This window comes from Poecilia reticulata, linkage group LG11 (genome assembly GCF_000633615.1).
Source record: "Poecilia reticulata strain Guanapo linkage group LG11, Guppy_female_1.0+MT, whole genome shotgun sequence".
In the NCBI taxonomy this organism is placed as follows: domain Eukaryota; kingdom Metazoa; phylum Chordata; class Actinopteri; order Cyprinodontiformes; family Poeciliidae; genus Poecilia; species Poecilia reticulata.
In genome coordinates, this window is record NC_024341.1 from 22,929,832 (window position 1) to 22,946,172 (window position 16,341).

Consider the following 16,341-nt stretch of genomic DNA (forward strand, 5'->3'; position numbering starts at 1 on the left):
TTGTTTCCAGGATTACACTGTTTTTAGCTCCATCCATCATGCTATCAACTCTGATCAGCTTCCCTGTCTCTGCTGCAAGCAGGATGCCTTCAGTATTGTGTTTCACAATAGGATGGTGTGTTTGTGGTTATGTGCAGTGTTTGCCACAGAGCTGTGAATCTCCGCAGCTCCTCCAGAGTTTCCCTGGGCCTCAAAGCTGCTTCTATGATCAGGACAGGCATGTCTTTAGATGTTTGCAGTTGTTCTATATTGTGTTTAAAATGATGGATTGAACTTTACTCTGMAAATGTTCAAAGCTTGAGATGTTTTATCACCTAAATCTGCTTTAAACTTGTCYATAGCCTTTGTTTGGACCTTTCTTGTGAGTTCCTTGGTCTTCATGATGTACTCTAACAAACGTGTGTTCCAGTTTTCTATTAAAGCACTGATAGAGGCAAACAAATGAAAGCAAAGAGTTATATTTTAGCCCCAACAAACTGGTTCCTAAGGAAACCGTTGGCTGATAAATGATTGTTAGTGTCTCATAGTCCTGAGTCGGGTCTTTGCAGGTTTTTCTGATTTTCATTTAGTTTTTAACATCTGATGGTTTTGACAGAAAGTTTACAAAAAATCAGCCAAAGTTGGGAACAAAAACCCCACTTTGACAGACTTTTAGAAAGTCTTCAGAGGTGCTCATCAAGACCACATTTAAAGATCAGACAAAAGTGTTTCTCATTGGAAACTCCAGGTCAAACAAGTGAGACATGGCTAACAACTTTTGCTCTTTCTGATTACAACAGGAAATAATAATTGCAGTACAATTTTCCTTYTTCATTCTAGCTTTATCCTGGTACCCTGCTAACTGTTTATTCCTTCAGTTTTGATTGACCTCTCCTCCTAAAACTTTTCTGCTCCTTTAAATAACTTTTTCTTTTTTTTTTTTATTTCAAACACCACGTCATCGTCAGTTAAATGATGTGGAGATGAAGCCGTAAAGGCGGAGCAGCGGCTGTCGTCATGGGCGAGCTGTTCTGACCTATATACAGGCGAGTATACGTCTGTGTTGCAGAAAGCTTAAAGCGGCTTTGCGTTTAATGGAGAGACTGCGATCCCTGAGGGTACCGTGCATACATCTGAAGACAYAAATGTGTCTTTGGAGACACTATTGCGAGAATTTCTGAAATCAGGGACGCAAGGGCTCTTATGCAAAATGATGAAAGCATCTCTGAGGGATGTGTATGAAGAGGTTGGACGCGTACAGGGTGAATGAAGAGAAGGACATCTCTTAAAGGGCGAACGTGAACACGAATGCAAATGAAATGCACAACGATGTACACAGAACGACTGGCTCATGCATGTTTTATTGACCCAGCTCGTTCTCTTTTTACACCTCCCTTCTTCTGTCATCCCTCCTTTTCTTCTCTCTACCTTCTGAAAGCCTATTTCCATGTCCTGTTCTCTCCTTTTAATCTTCCCCCCAACCTTCTTTTTGTCTTCTCTTTTGTCAGTCTGTCCTTCCACCATCTTTGTTCTCTGACCTGTTGGAGCAGAACAACATGAGACTTTGTTAATTTCTCCCTCTTTCTTCCTTTAGTTGCCCCATWTGTCTTTGTTCCATCTTTTTTCTCCTCCTTTCATTGCTTCTCTGATTCTTTTTGTTGTTTCTCCTTCAGTTTCAGGTCTGGGCCTTTTTGTCCTTAATCTTTTCTTCCCAAGTTGCCTTTTTTTTTTCTAAACTTATTTCTTGTTCATATATTTCTCCCTTTTCATATATTTTTCTTGATTTCCTTTCTTCTTTCCATATAATTCAATTTTCTCCCTTTGAGTCCGATCTCCTGATTCTCTTTTCTCCTCTTATCTTGTCATTTCCTACCTTTACTTCTCAATTACCTCCTTTTAGCTTTCATCTTTTTGTATTTATCAATGTTCTTACCTCCCTTCTCTGTTTTCTTCTTGTCTTGACTCTCTTATCGTTTCTCCCCAGTTTTCCTTCTACTTAGATGTCTTTTTCTTCTGTTTTATCTTTCTCTGTTTTGTGCATTTACATCAGTCAGCTGCAACATTAAAACCACCTGCCTAATAATGTGCCAAAACAGCTCTGGTCCTACATGAAATGAACACGGGACATCTGGGGTGGCCTGTGCTCCCTTGGAACTTGGAAAGAGGATCAGTTGGGCCTCCATGGATTGTTCTTGTTACTTTAGATGCTCAATCAGATCTGGTTGAAGGGATTTTGGAGCATAATACATCTTTTGCTCTTTGTTGTGTTGATAGACGGTACTTAGCAAAACATTTTAAAACGTGCCTTTTACTGATGTTTAACTCATTTTAATGTGTGTAGCCTAGAGATGCACCGAGATATTGGCTGGTGGCTGGAATCAGACCGTTTTCAGCCTGATTGGCTTGGTTTGTTGCTACMAAATGGGCTGGTTTTTCAGATGTTCCTCAGCTGCTGCGATTGGCCCATAGAGCAGTTGCRTGGGTTAWAATGCCTCGTTGAAGTCAGCGATCAGACTGAAGAATGAGCAGTTGGAAAGCAAAACATTTGAAAAGCAGATGGGCTACATCAGCAGCAGCTTACATTGGATGCCAGTGAGTCTCGATTTCAGCTGCTACATATAAATGGGTCAGAATTTTGAGGCATGAAAGTAAAGGCAAGTCCTGCCTTGTGTGAGCGGAGGTGGCTTCATGGTGCAGGGAATATTTTCTTGCCAAATCTCTGATGGTTTCTGACACCTTGTTCAATTATGTAATATACAATAACTCTACAAGTCGTTTACAAGACTTGTAAAAGACTCTATAAGTCTTTTACAAGCTGTAAAAACTTATAGTTTTACAAGCTGTAAAACTCTATAAGTCTTTTACAAGACTTATAGAGTTATAGTATATTTATCTATCCATGTGTATATATATTAATTTATTAAAGGTGATCAATAATAGTTCTGTCAGAAACATTCTGAACTGGCCACAGTGATGCATCTCTGCTGTAAGTTACATTTATTTGGAGTAAACAGGGTTCTGCGAGTCTGCAGCTCATCTTTTATCCTCTTGCTCACCTGTGCAATCTGCAAGCGCTCTGATTGGCTAAACCACTATTGCCAATAACCCTATAATTAGCTTGGGTTACATTGGACTCTCTTCATCTGAATATGCATAAATGAAAAAAAAAATTAATATTTTCTGGGCCAAGTGGGATCCATTCATGATCTGGATAAGGCCCAGGACCCGCCGCCATGGACCGTGGACGATTGCTGTAGATAGTTGTCGAGGTTTAATAGATTTTAATTACACTGTGCGGTTACCGAGCTGTGATTGGAGGAAAAGGAAACCAACTGAACAGTGATTGGTTCCTCTGATAGAACGTGCAAGGAAGGATTCCTTCATCTGCTCCTTCCTACAAACAGCCACAAAAATAATTGTTCAGATTAGGGAGTTTTTTTTTTTGTTTGTTTTTTTTTTTTTTTTTAGTATTTTGTGGCAATATTAAATTATCTTTGCTTTCACACTATATATAAAAATTAAAGTGGGTTTGAAACAACAATCTGATGGTATCTGGAGAGATGCTTCTTTGTGAAGAGTCTCAACTGTCAGTGATTTTAATATTTTGCTTGATCATAGTATTCCTTTCTTCTATCCTCCTTCATTCATCCTCTGCCCTTTCCTGACCTCCTCTCTGCACCTCCTCTGTTCCATCTCTTGTCACCTCTTGTTTTCTATATTTTTTTTCTCCTCCTCCACCGTCCGCCCCTCTCTCCTGACCTCTCTTCCTGCTCTCTTCCTCCCCACTGACGTCCCTCCTCCTCGCCCCCTCCTTCTCTCCTAATTAGCACCTGAGCGCGCAGGCCTGGTTAATATTCGGCGGCGAGGTGCTGCGACGGCAGAAGGGCACCTCGTCGTCTTAACTGGGCTGCTGTTGCTATGGCGACGCCATGGAAATGAAGCAGCGTGTTCCCCCCCGACTCGATCCTAATTTTTTTGCCCGCCCTCAACACACACATACACACACGCAGGCACGCACACACTCCCCCTCTACCCTTCTCCTCCCTACACCCTCTCCTTCACTTTTTAATGAGTCACTGCATCTATTAAATTTTAGTAGAGGAGGATGGCATGGGAATCACATGGGCAGAGCGGCATGCTCCCGTACAACAAACTCAAAATTTATAAGTGATATGAAGTTTTTTTTTTTGTTTTTTTGTTTTTTTTTTCCATACACAGAAAAACTGTAATCATGTTAAAAATGTTCAGCCTTTGTTAGGTGTGGTTACTTTTTTGGTTCTCTGCCAAATATTAGAGATTGGTTGTTTTGTCCAAGGACAGTCTTGGTTATATATTTTTTTGTGTGCCATAGCTGGGTGAAGTGCATGTGAGTGTGTGTGTGTGTGTGTGTGTGTGTACTGGGATTTTTTGGAGTGTTTTGGGGAGAAGATCGAGGCCTTGGCCTTGATAAAGTTCTTTAAAACTGCTAATTGTATTTTATTCATATTCATGGTTGTGGGGCACTTGCCGTTTCTGTGAAGTACAGCCATGCACAGCGAATAGATGTGTGTGTATGCGTGTGTGTGTGTGTGTGCGTGTGCGTGCGTGCGCGTGCGTGTGTATTGCATTTATCCAGCATGACATCTCGAGGTCACAGCGGTTCAATCTGTGTGAATTACCAACCTTCACTGTCACCGTAGTTTCTCAGGGAAATTTATAATGTGTTGTGTCAATATAGGTGCTTTTTTGCGAAAAAGATTTAAGTGAAACTGAACTTTTCCACACGTCACTTCAGAAAAGTGCCAACAGGCTTATCTTTACCATTATCCTCTGGCCTCCTGCTACATTTTCAGGTATATAAACCTGGTTTGTTCTTCTATTGCAGTTTTGTTGTCAGATTTTCTTCAGAAATTTAAAAAATGAACTGATGCCACCTATATGTTTTTTGTGCTACAGTGAACTCCTGCCTATTTCAGTATTCACAGATTTACCTATTCGTTTATTTTTCTGTAGAACATGAAAAATCGATGTATTTGCAGATTGTTTGGTTGAGGATATCTACAATATTAAGAATAAATAACAGCTTGGAAAACTGAAATACATAGGCACAGCACTGCTTTGCTATTGCAGTAAACTGTCATTGATTTTCCTGGCTGCTGATTGGCTGTACTCCAAAGAATGGAAACAGGGAAGAATGTCCATGTTATCTTCAACAGTAGTTAAATTCCATCTTGCATATTAATGCATATTGAAGCATATTTGGTGTTTAAACTGTGAGGATAGGTAGCTATAAGTATATTTAGAGGGGTACTCAAGTATTTGCTGATTTCAGCTGTCTGTGGTCCCTATTCCACTGTAATTCATCAGAAATGTTCATGTCTGTCAACTGGCATGCACTACATGCAATCTGGTCTTCATGAAAGAAATCAATGACTATAAGGCAGTCTTAAGAAATCCTGTTTGCAGTTTGCCTCAAGCCATATTGGGGAGGCATCAGAGACACAGAAGGTATTTGGATCAGATGGAAGCAAAATATAAAAAGTTTGCTTACATGCAAAATTATGAAAACACTACCGCCACTGTAAAATACAGTGCTGACTGCATCATGGTTTTCTCCAGCAGGAACAACAAATTTGGTTAGTTGGTAGGAATATTGATGGACCTAAATACTGGACATGGGGGGAAAAAAATAAACTGTAGGAGCATGCAAAAAAAAAATTGGACTGGGATAGAGGATCATCTGTCAGTTGTGCAACAACCAGAAACAGAGCTGAAATGGATTGGTTTAGATAAAAGCATATTTATGTCCTAGAGTGGCCCATTCAAAGGCCAGGGCTATATCCTATTGAGAATTTGTCACAAGACTTAGAATTAAATATTTGCAGACTATTCATTCTGACTGAGCTTGAACTTGAACTGAAGACGAATTGGCAGAAATTGCCATCTCTTGTGTGCACGCTGGTGRCGACATAGTCCGACATAATTGTAGTGAAAAGTGGCACTCAACCCCAAATGGTTGAATTCAAATGCACACCAAACATTTTAAATACATTTCTACAACATTTCTGAAAAAGACCAAAAACCTTTTGTTGGACTATTACATAAAATACTTTGAGGTTCGAGGCTGTAAGATGACAAAATATTAAAAATAAATAAATAAATAAATCAAGGGGTATGAATAACTGAAAAGGCAAAGTATTGTCTGCGTATATTTTATTATTTTAGAGGAAGTCTTACGTTTTAAGAGTTGTGGAGAGGAGAATGAAGGGGACAGGATGATGACAAATAACTTAACATTTGTAAAAGATTTGCCCAATTGCCCAATGTAATAAAACCCAAGTTGATTTTATCATGTCCTCTTTTTGGCCCTACTGACTAATTTTATAAATGAATGGAGATGGTGGCTGATGTCCCTCAGGTCCGTCCAGTGGTCTCAGTGGTAACTTCACAGTAAACCTACTACTTTAGAAACTGGAGTTCCCTTTAGCACAACCTCGGCTGGCTGGTCCCCTTTGCAGTTTGCCCCACACAGCTCCTACCAACTTGTACTAAAAAGCTCCGTGKAAGAGCAACGTGAGCTGAAGGATTAAAGGTTTGCAGTCACGACTGATGGAGGGAAAAGTGGGCAAATTACATGAAATTCGTGTTGGAGGAATGAAAAGATTGATGCCATTCACATTCAGCTCCGCAGGCTCGACCTTGAACAATACAAGAGTTTGACAAACTCGGCACATGTCGCCAACGCCAAGCTGAGTACAGATCTCCAATTAACCAGCCAGTCACCAAGAAACCTAAAGCTCTTCAAGACTTTCTGCTCAAAGGACAAATTTTTACCCTTTTTGCTTTATCAAATTGCCTCCAAAGTTTTATCAGTCATTAAGGGGAGCTTCACTTCATTGCTGTTTGATACTTGCATGTCATCAAATGCTTAAAGGGCTATTTTGGCTTGGCCTTTGCTTCCCAACGTGTGGTGCTGCAACCCAATCAGCCACCTTCTGTGGAGGAATGTAATGGGGAGGGGCTGTGTTTTTAATAAWTTTTTTTTCCAACATGCATTGCAGGTCTACCTGTTGCAGCAGCTCTTTGCCAAATTATATTTAGCATTTGTTTAAAAAAACATTTAGTTTCTACTTTGGGCAAAGATAACTAAAGGTCATGCTATGCCTGATTCTGATCCAACAGCTGTGCCCCAGTTGCGGTACTTTCCTTTTATTTCCATTTATAGTGGTTTCTCAAAAGTGTCTACACCTGTGTTAAAATGTCAGCGGCATAAAAATTAGACTATGATGAATTCTTTTAAATTATTTTCCACTCTAAATGTGACTCGGAGGAGAAAAGATTAAAACTATAAAGTTGGGATAAGCAGTGGCAGAAGTTGCAGCAGTTCTAGTAAATCTGGTTAATGTTCAATAAAGTTCAGCTGCCCCAGTAGGGTCCTGATTTTTGTTTATTTGCGTCATTTAACTACACCTATAGCTAGAAAGAGGTTACAAAAGATTTTTTTWAAATCTCATTATACAACGGTGTCCATCAGGAGAAGGATATTAAAATATCTAATGAAAACATTTATGCGCCGAAAACCAAGTACTGTCAGATGGCACATAAATGTTTTTATTTAAAAWTTTTAGAAAATWTGACTAAGCTATTTACCTAAATAATCTAGAAAAGCTGGACCAGGTCAGGATGCCTGCCAAAAGTTGGACTGAAACACTAACAGGACTGCAGCTTATAGGCTCTGTTGGTGTCTACAAGTGATTAATTGTATGTATTTTCTATATGTGAGGACAAAACTAGCTAAAGCTTATTTTTTCTTTTCCAAACAAAAGATCAAGGCCTTTGAATCTCCCAACACGTAGTTGGAGACTGTGTTATGGTTTGACCAAACCAAGTTATAATTGGTACAAAAACAACACTGAGCATTTCCCAAAGGAGTACCATACTCCTGTTGTAGCCTCACAATATGGGTTTAGTTTTTTTTCAGATGGGTCTCTTTAGGCTTCAGGGTTTTATCAAGGTAGATAAAATTACAAATTGTTCTAAATATCAATCAGTCTTGATTTCATATTTGTCTTGGCAGGAGTGAAACAGTGTTTCCATTTTTGTCCAGAACCAACACTGACCTGAAGATGAGATGTTCCTCACAGTCTGAGATTTTTTGTTTTATTGTAAAGAATATATGTCACGTTAAAGATTACAATATGTTTAAAATCTTTACAGTGGAAATGTTTTTTTTTTATTCTTTTGAGTCAATTATTTTGTACCTGATAACAGAGATCAGGAAATTGTGTATGCAGCGACTGCAATTTTTTTAGCTTTATTAGTTATAGATATTGCATCCAACTATTCATTTCTTGTCTTCCACTTATCTTAGATTGGGCTGCAGGGATAACAGGTCGAGAATTACATCCCCTGGCCTAAAGAATCAGCACAGCTTTACTGGCCAAGATTGTATGCATAAACAAGGAATTTGACTTTGGTTTTCAATCGCTCACTGTGTACTGATATAAAATATAAACTTATAACCTTTAGAGAAAATAGAATAAGGTTCGCATAACAATCTGTGCATATATTTTCAGTCATTTTTTATAAGGAATAAAAGAAAGCTTGTCATGGTAGTGGAAGTTATTCTGTTTCATAGTTATGCAGCTGAGTGCTCAGGTTTTAAGGCATTGACTGTGTTCATCAGAGAGACGGCCTGAGGAAGAAACTCTCTGTGGTTACTGGTGTTTGCAAATCGAGCTCTGCATTGCTGATCTGAAGGTGAAAGTTTTAACGGCTCGTGTCCAGAATGTATGGGTTCTGCATAGAGCCATATTTTCCTCYAAGAGAATCCTGCCTGGTAAAACCTTTAAAGGGAGGCGCCAGGATCCATTCTTATCAGATCTAAACTCGTACAACACCAATAACRTACAGGGCATTTGGCATTTTTCCCAATTTCTACCTCTATTTGTTCGTTACATATCCACCATTTGTGGGGATGTATTTACATGACTCCAATAAATCAGATATATTGGCAAAAGATTGCTTGGAGTTATTCTGGTTTAATGAGGGGTCGTAATCTCTCATATTTCATAAAGGTTGACTAGACTAAAGAGGAATTAGAGGCAAAATAAATAGAAATACAATGAATTAAAGAGTTTTCTGAAAATAATATTCAATTAAATGACATGTAAGTAAGAAATTTAATACTAACAAGAGAAATAAACGAATATGCAAAATGGAAGTAGGAAGGGACAGAATGGCAAGGTGCAACCTGAGGCACCAACTTTCAAAAGGGCCAATTGGTCGTGAACAAACCAAACGAGCGGCGCAACTTAAATTTGGATTAGTATTTCAGAAAAACCAAGACTACCTAAAATCTTTAAGATGTTTCTTTTCTTTACCATTTAAGACTGTCCCTTGCAGTCTTTCAAGATTTCAAGATTTATTTTACATCATATGAACTGTTTGTTTTCTGAAATAATGCATTCCTCTAAAAGTAGCTAGGTCTAGCAGACAAATGTGCATTTTGACATTTTTTTTTTTTACAATTTTCCGGATTAATGGTCTCGACACGCCATTATGCAATTTAATTTTGCTACAGCCAGATGTATTTAGAGTGTTGGTTTATCTTTCARGCTTGAGTACTATATTCTGTCTGTAACTTTAACTGGGCCATAATTCCTTCCAGTGAAAACTCAGGTCTCCTTTCTCTTGTGTGAAGCTAAGATAACCTGAAGTAAAACCCAACCATGACGTACTTTCCGTACATTTCTCAGAACTCTTATGTAACACAAGTGAGATTTGGATCTCTATAGGCTTAAGAGCAAGCCGCTGGAAATAGCCTGCCACTCTCAGAAGAGCTGGGTCATACTGCTAGCTGTGTTAATGATGCATTAGCACCACGAGGTGCCCGCACAAAGGCATCCTTTGATCAATCATTTAGTATCCACACAGACTTATATTGAAATACAGACACACACACACGATGCTTGTAGGGGTGTTTTGTGCTTTATGACTATATGCCTGAGGAGGAAGGTCACAGGGACTCTGAAACCAGGACACACTGTTTCTGAGCACCGCTTTTAAACTAACACTCTTAAATATTAGTATGTATCTTGTTCACTCTTGGTTTATCCAGCAGTTTCATATAGCTGTTTCATTCTGTATCTTATGGTCCAATTATCCAGTCACTGGAATAATATAATTCCTCACTGTATGGTTTTTCTCCAGATCTCAAAAGTGAAAGTTGATAGTTTTGCTACAAAAAAAGTTAGATGACAGTTTTATGTTTTAGCCACTTTGATTTCCTCCAGAAAAACACTCTTTTGACCTCCTTCACCAGTTCCTTTCTCCATTCATAATTACTACTGCAGATAACAAAACATTATCTCTAGGATATTAACAAATGACCACTAAAAGAAATGTATCTTTCTGGAAAATTGCTTAGATTGCTTACATTTAAAAATTGAAAATGGACATTTAAAGATCTGATATACGACCTCAAACAGTCACTGGGTTCCAGAGAAGTACATCCTCACTTGAAGCTCTTTTTTGGCAGCTTTTTCACTCGRGGGCTGCARGATTTGGCAGTGATACAAATGTTGTGTTTGTCCAGAAGTTTTYACCCCACTATGCTGCCAAGGTTGACCAAGCTCTGCAAAGGTGCAAATGAGTAATCCTCATGTTTTCCTTCTAAATGTCTCAGCAAACCATCTTTTTGTTTGTTTTTTTCAGATGCAATATTGTTACTAGGATGTTCCTATTCTGTGAAACTAATCACATGCAGAGAGATGATGACCATATTTCTATTTTAAGTAAGCATTAGAACTATAACAATGAATTTATTTACACTTCTCTGTTTGCTTTAATGATACTTGTACATGGAAAAATACTTTTATTCACAAGCAATCATTATCTTCATTCAGAAAGATTTATTGTTGAATGCCGGGACAACAAAGGAAATAAGCAATTATTTATTGTATAGAACTCCACACCAAGCTAATGCACAAATCACCTTTTTTTTTTCCTTTTCAAATCAGTAGTGTGATGTATTTCAGTTTACAATTACAACAGCAAAGGAGAAGCATTGGTGAGCAATATGGCAAGCCCTATGGCAATATAAAGGTAAATACTGTGGCAGGCTATTTTTTTTGTATATAATCTGTTTTACAGTCATAATTTTTTACCTACTGGTTTGAGGTTTTCCATAAAGTTTAATAACTAGTTTAATAACTGTCAGGGATCAAATAAATCCAACTAGGTTCCTAACAAGAGCCATCTAGTGTTCTCAGAAAAACCAAAGTGATTCAGTCCCTCCTAGGAGGCTTTTCATCAGAGTACCAGTTTCTTTAGTAARGAAAAATGAAAGAGTACTCTCTCAGAAATTCATAAGATGGCAGTCAGTGCTATCAAAAGAGCCTCTAAGAAAAGTCAAGGAGCTGAAGCGAAAACAGGTTGAGTTTGATTTGTGTGTAAAAGTGGAGGGAAACTCTGCTGAAGTGTTTTATTTGAACTCTCTTTACATTTTCATGTATGGTTAAGCCGTGGATTGTCTTCCGTCATCTTTACAAATTCCACACGCCCCCGAGCGAGCAGCTTCAGCTGGCTGCCAGAAATACCACTTTTGGAAACTGACTGAATTGGGCTGAATTCGTCTTTGTTCAGTGTGAATCACAAGATACMAATCTGTTGTGGTCTAGAGCTACTGGTGGTCATAAAAAGTTTGTGGACTTTTTTTTTTTTTTGGTAATGCTTCTTCTCTGCCAAAATGTAGACTGTGTCCCTGGCTGAGAGCTGATGTACCCTCCAGTTTGCCCTTGTTCCACTAAAACGTCTTTAACCACTCCTATTAGYACACTTGGCTCCTTCCAATCTACCTTTTATCCTCCTAATTTGTCATTTCATTTCCCAAGACATCTCCTCATTACCTTCTTTTTTTATCTCCATGTTCTTTTATGGCTTCCCTGACACCCTCTTGTGCCCTATTGTTGTTGTTTTCTACCCTCCCTGCAGTTGGATAAATGAACGGATCCAGTTTCTGGTTAGACTAATAGTTTCCTTTGCCCTTGATGGGGATAAAATCTGATCTTTTTTTGTCTGTAAACTTGCAGTGAACCTTGTTTCACCATGCAGAGCCACTCAGGTTACTTCGGTATCACTTTCAGTGGAGATGGGGGTCTAAAATTTTGTCTTGATTTGGTTTTCTTCAGCTTTTAAAGAGGAGGAGCTTTTTTAACTCAGATTTGAATGTTAAATCTTGCATCCGTTTAAAATGTAAACTCGCCTCCAACATCTGTGAATAAAGGAATTTGAGGTTGATTTCCTTCCCTCTCAAAAGAACCATTTGTTGCTTCTTGCACAATTGCAAATCATTGTTTACACTGCTGCAGTTTTATTATTTCCTCTATAATTAGAGTGGTGCCACGCTCCAAGTAATCCCCTGCACACAAATACTGTACAAGTAATTACAAGGATGCATGGAGCCGAGCTGAGCCCAACAAAATGGGACGCAGCCAAGCGGCATATGACTCCCCTCGTCAGAAGTTGGCCCGGAGTCCTCAAGGCCGATCCAGTGATGCAGCAAAACATGACACTGTTGTGTTTTTCTTTTTTTTCCTCTTTTCTTCTCTTTTTTTTCTGGAGCTGGCAGCCACAGCACTTTTCCTCAGGAAGCGAGGCTGCTGTCGCTGCTCAAATAAAATGCTCCAGCCTGCAGCTCCGTCTGCTTCTTCAGTTTTTACTTTCCCCCCTGTCCGATCTATTTCCCTCCCTTGCTCATCTCTATTTCTGTCTTTTTTTCCTCTAAGTCTCTTTTTCTGATCTCTAATTTCTGTCTTTCCTCCTACACCCTCTTGTCCTTTCTCAATGACCCCTTCGCTGTTGATCCACAGTTCTTTCTATTCCCTTTCTTTGTTTCTGCACTCGTCTCCTTCCACCTACTTTCTATACATATGTTCTCTGGTTATTTCTCTGGTTTTCCTGCTGTTTTATCTCTTTTCCCATCTGCCTTCACCGTCTTCTCCCACTTTACTTATGCCAGCAGCTGGATCCCTGGCAAAGGATTTAAACCAAACAGATATTCAGGGAACTACAATACATGAATGAATTTTTGGTCACTTTAGGGTGTGCTATTGATTGTTTACTGTGTAAAATGTAAGTCGTATTTTTTTATATGCAGTCTGGAAGCTTGAAGCTTTATAACCTCAAACCTTTGGTAGGAATACACCAATCAGGAGTTTTCTGGCTTGTACTGATTTCTGGCTGTTTTTGAAGTCTGATCTGTGGATTTAGAGTGTATTTTTAAGACCTTAACACCCTCACAATGGGTTCTCAGTTTGACAAATAAGTGGCCAAAACAGAAATAAATGCTTGATGGAAGTAGTAGATATGTATCGAACAGAAAAATGAAATTACATGAATACTTAATTTTATGCATCCGAGTGTATGTCACTAACCTTTATTTCCACTTTTTCTAATCTCAAAACAAAGGACATCAAATCAATTCCTATTGGTTGATGCCTTTTGCAGACATGGTTTTGGTTTTCATACATTGATAAGTATTAAATACAGATTTTTTAGTATTATCAATTACCATTTACAACCAATTGAGAAAAAAACTGGCAGAATTTAATCACTGGTAAATGAGTTGATGCATAATCACATTTTGAATATGTAACTTTTATGAAGTAATAAAATGTGTCTGTCTAGTTTTTTGATGCTTAGTTTTAACTTTTTCTAATTTTTGTTTTCCTCATTAAATCGAAAAGATCTTTGAGATTCTCTAACAATATATCAACAAGCTTCTTTTTTAATTTGGTCCAATGTAGGAGTTCATGTTGCAGCACCCTCTGCACTTTTTGGATGCCCTCCTGGTAAAAAAAAAAAAAAAAAGGTGATAAAATCCCAAAGCAATATTACAGTGCAGTAGCATAACCTCAAATTGAAAGAGTTGGAAAAATCCAACTTTTAATTTGAGTTCATTTGTTGAAAGATTTTTTTTTTTAATTTGTTGTTTTATAAAGTCATCTGTGCCACAATTAGTGTATCCACTGATAGTTTTAATTTAACAAAACTGTAATTGCAGATTCTTTTATTTATAACTTACTTTTTTAATGTTTTTAAAGTGTCTGGGAATGTTTAATTGGAATTCATTGACTTCCAGTTTCCATGGAATGTAAATATGATGGGACACAAAGGCAAACGTTCTGAGCCAATCTTCAAAATTAAAAGGACAGGATAATATTCCATTCAAGCGAAGCAGATGTAAGTTGATTTTCATAAATCAACTTTGCCTTAGACTAGTAACTTGTAAAAAAGACTACTGATTTAATAGTCATTATTTTTATTTTTGCTTAAATGTATCGCCACTTTGTCAAAAAACTCCCATGACAACACTCTTTGAAATAATAACCCTAAAGCACAGATAATGTATGCCAAATTGGCAAAATTCTGATCCCATGTCCAAGAAAGAGTGATGAAAATATAGTAATATAAAGTAGAAAAAGCTGGTGTTGAAAATCAGTCTTTTGAAATGTTGGCAGTTGTCATCAGACAATGCCAAGAATATGAAGAACCAACATTTCTAAGATTTTTTTTGCAATTCTTTTCTCTCTGTCCACTGATAACTTACACAGCAAACAATATGTTCACCACCAATCTAAAGAGTAAATGCAGYGCTTCGAGGAAAAGATATTCAGAACTCATGTAATGTCCCTCAGAAAGCAGAGTCTGTTTTGTACCTCGCTTGTATCAACTTATCGTGTCTTCAGTGAGCAGCACTTGTTCTCTTACTTTAGCTGTTTAGGAAAATCTCATTAGTTGCAGCAGGAAATAAGCAGCAATGTAAATGCATGAGATTTATAACAACATAGGATTAGTTCAGTCTCATTGCACAGTGCACTGCTTAAACTAGGCTCTGGATAGTCAGCTATAAACTAAGCGATGAGAAGCTGATCAAGACTGCGAGAGCATGAAATATGTCCAGCATTTGTTGACACATGGGACAAATAACAGCTTGCCCAACACTAATTAGGTACTGAAATACCATTTTTTTCCTGGCAAGGAAGTTTATCTTACTTTTTAGGCCACATTTTAAAACTTTCTACATCCTTTTTAGTACTTTTTGAAATTTTCATATGTTTCTAGTTCTACCTTTTGTATTTCGGATTTTCTTCCTCACTTCTTTGTAAATGTCTCTTGAAAAAGTATTTTTCCCCTTTGCCTTTTTTCTGTTTATCTTCTTCCTGTTCTGACTCATCTTCTCCTCCATTCTCTTTATTTATTCTCTCTCTCCGTGTGCCAGGCCATGGCCTAGTTAAAACTGCATTCTTTTATTAACTTTCCTCCTTCCTTTCACCTTATCTCTCCCTCATATTCTCTGTTTTATTACTCTCCTCCCTTTTAATCCCGTAGTTTTCAGGTATTTTCCATTTATCTTCTTTTTACCCACCCCCCCCCATACACACACTCACACACACTCACACTTGTTCCCATATTTATACATACCTGCCGTCCCACTTCCCTCCTTTTTCCCATCCCCATCTGTTTTTATCTCACTGTCTCTGTGCCATTGTGTGGATGATAGCTGTCAGGAGATCTCATCACTGAGTCTCTCTTTATTACATGATTACAGGGTAATTATCCTGTGAAGTTGTCTTTGCCCGAATCTATGAAAGACGACTAATGTCTTTTTAATGGGGTTTGGAGTTTGGAGACTTTATTTTTTTGCGTCTTTTGTAGTTTCTGTGGACTCTTCAAATTCATTGCATTTACAAGCAATTGGCCTGGAACACTGTGTCCTGATTAAGTGGCAGCCATATTACTGGTAATATTTTAAGAATGCCGTTTCTCTCTCCCTCTCTCTGTCTTTGTCCCCCTCTCTTTTCCTGTCGTAAGTTGGGCTCCTCTCGTTTCTCAACTCCAGGCCTCCTGGCTTTGTCACAAGGTGTTTTTAATTTGCCAGCATCTGATTAAGGCTGACGTAACAAGGCTCCTGCAATGTTTGGACATGCACCGGCACAGAAACCTGGCTTGGATTTTAAAGGAAATGGAGGCTGATGTAACTTGTCAACACTGAGTTGTTTTGTTTTAACCCGTGGCTGTCCCTCGATTCACAAATTATACAGATCCACTCTTGACAATTTTTCCTTGCAAACGTGAAATATGTGAATACTTAGGACCATTCTAGAAACAGTTAAAACTGTCTATACATTCACATGTATTAACACGCAGTGAACACACAATATTTACATCACTTTCACAACATGAAAGTGGCACAAATAAGATTTTTGGAAGGTGAAAAGATTGGAATTGTGCCGCTCAGCCTGCTATGAAAAAGTTTGCTATGGATTGGATATGGGCAAAAAAAATGAGATTTGGGTCCCATTTGCCTGTTGCGTAAGT

General features: G+C 38.2%; 1 protein-coding gene across 3 annotated transcripts in view; it reads left to right on the top strand.

Annotated features, from left to right (window-relative positions):
- LOC103472793 (zinc fingers and homeoboxes protein 2-like) overlaps positions 1-16,341 on the top strand; it is a 159,124-nt gene that overhangs the window by 125,298 nt on the left and 17,485 nt on the right. The window contains exon 1 of one of the 3 annotated variants that reach the window (XM_008422630.1): positions 14,118-14,202. The exons of the other annotated variants lie outside the window; for them this stretch is intronic. The gene's annotated coding sequence lies outside the window, so the exon portion shown is untranslated. Of the gene's footprint in view, positions 1-14,117; positions 14,203-16,341 lie in introns of those variants that run through there. 3 annotated transcript variants of the gene reach the window in all.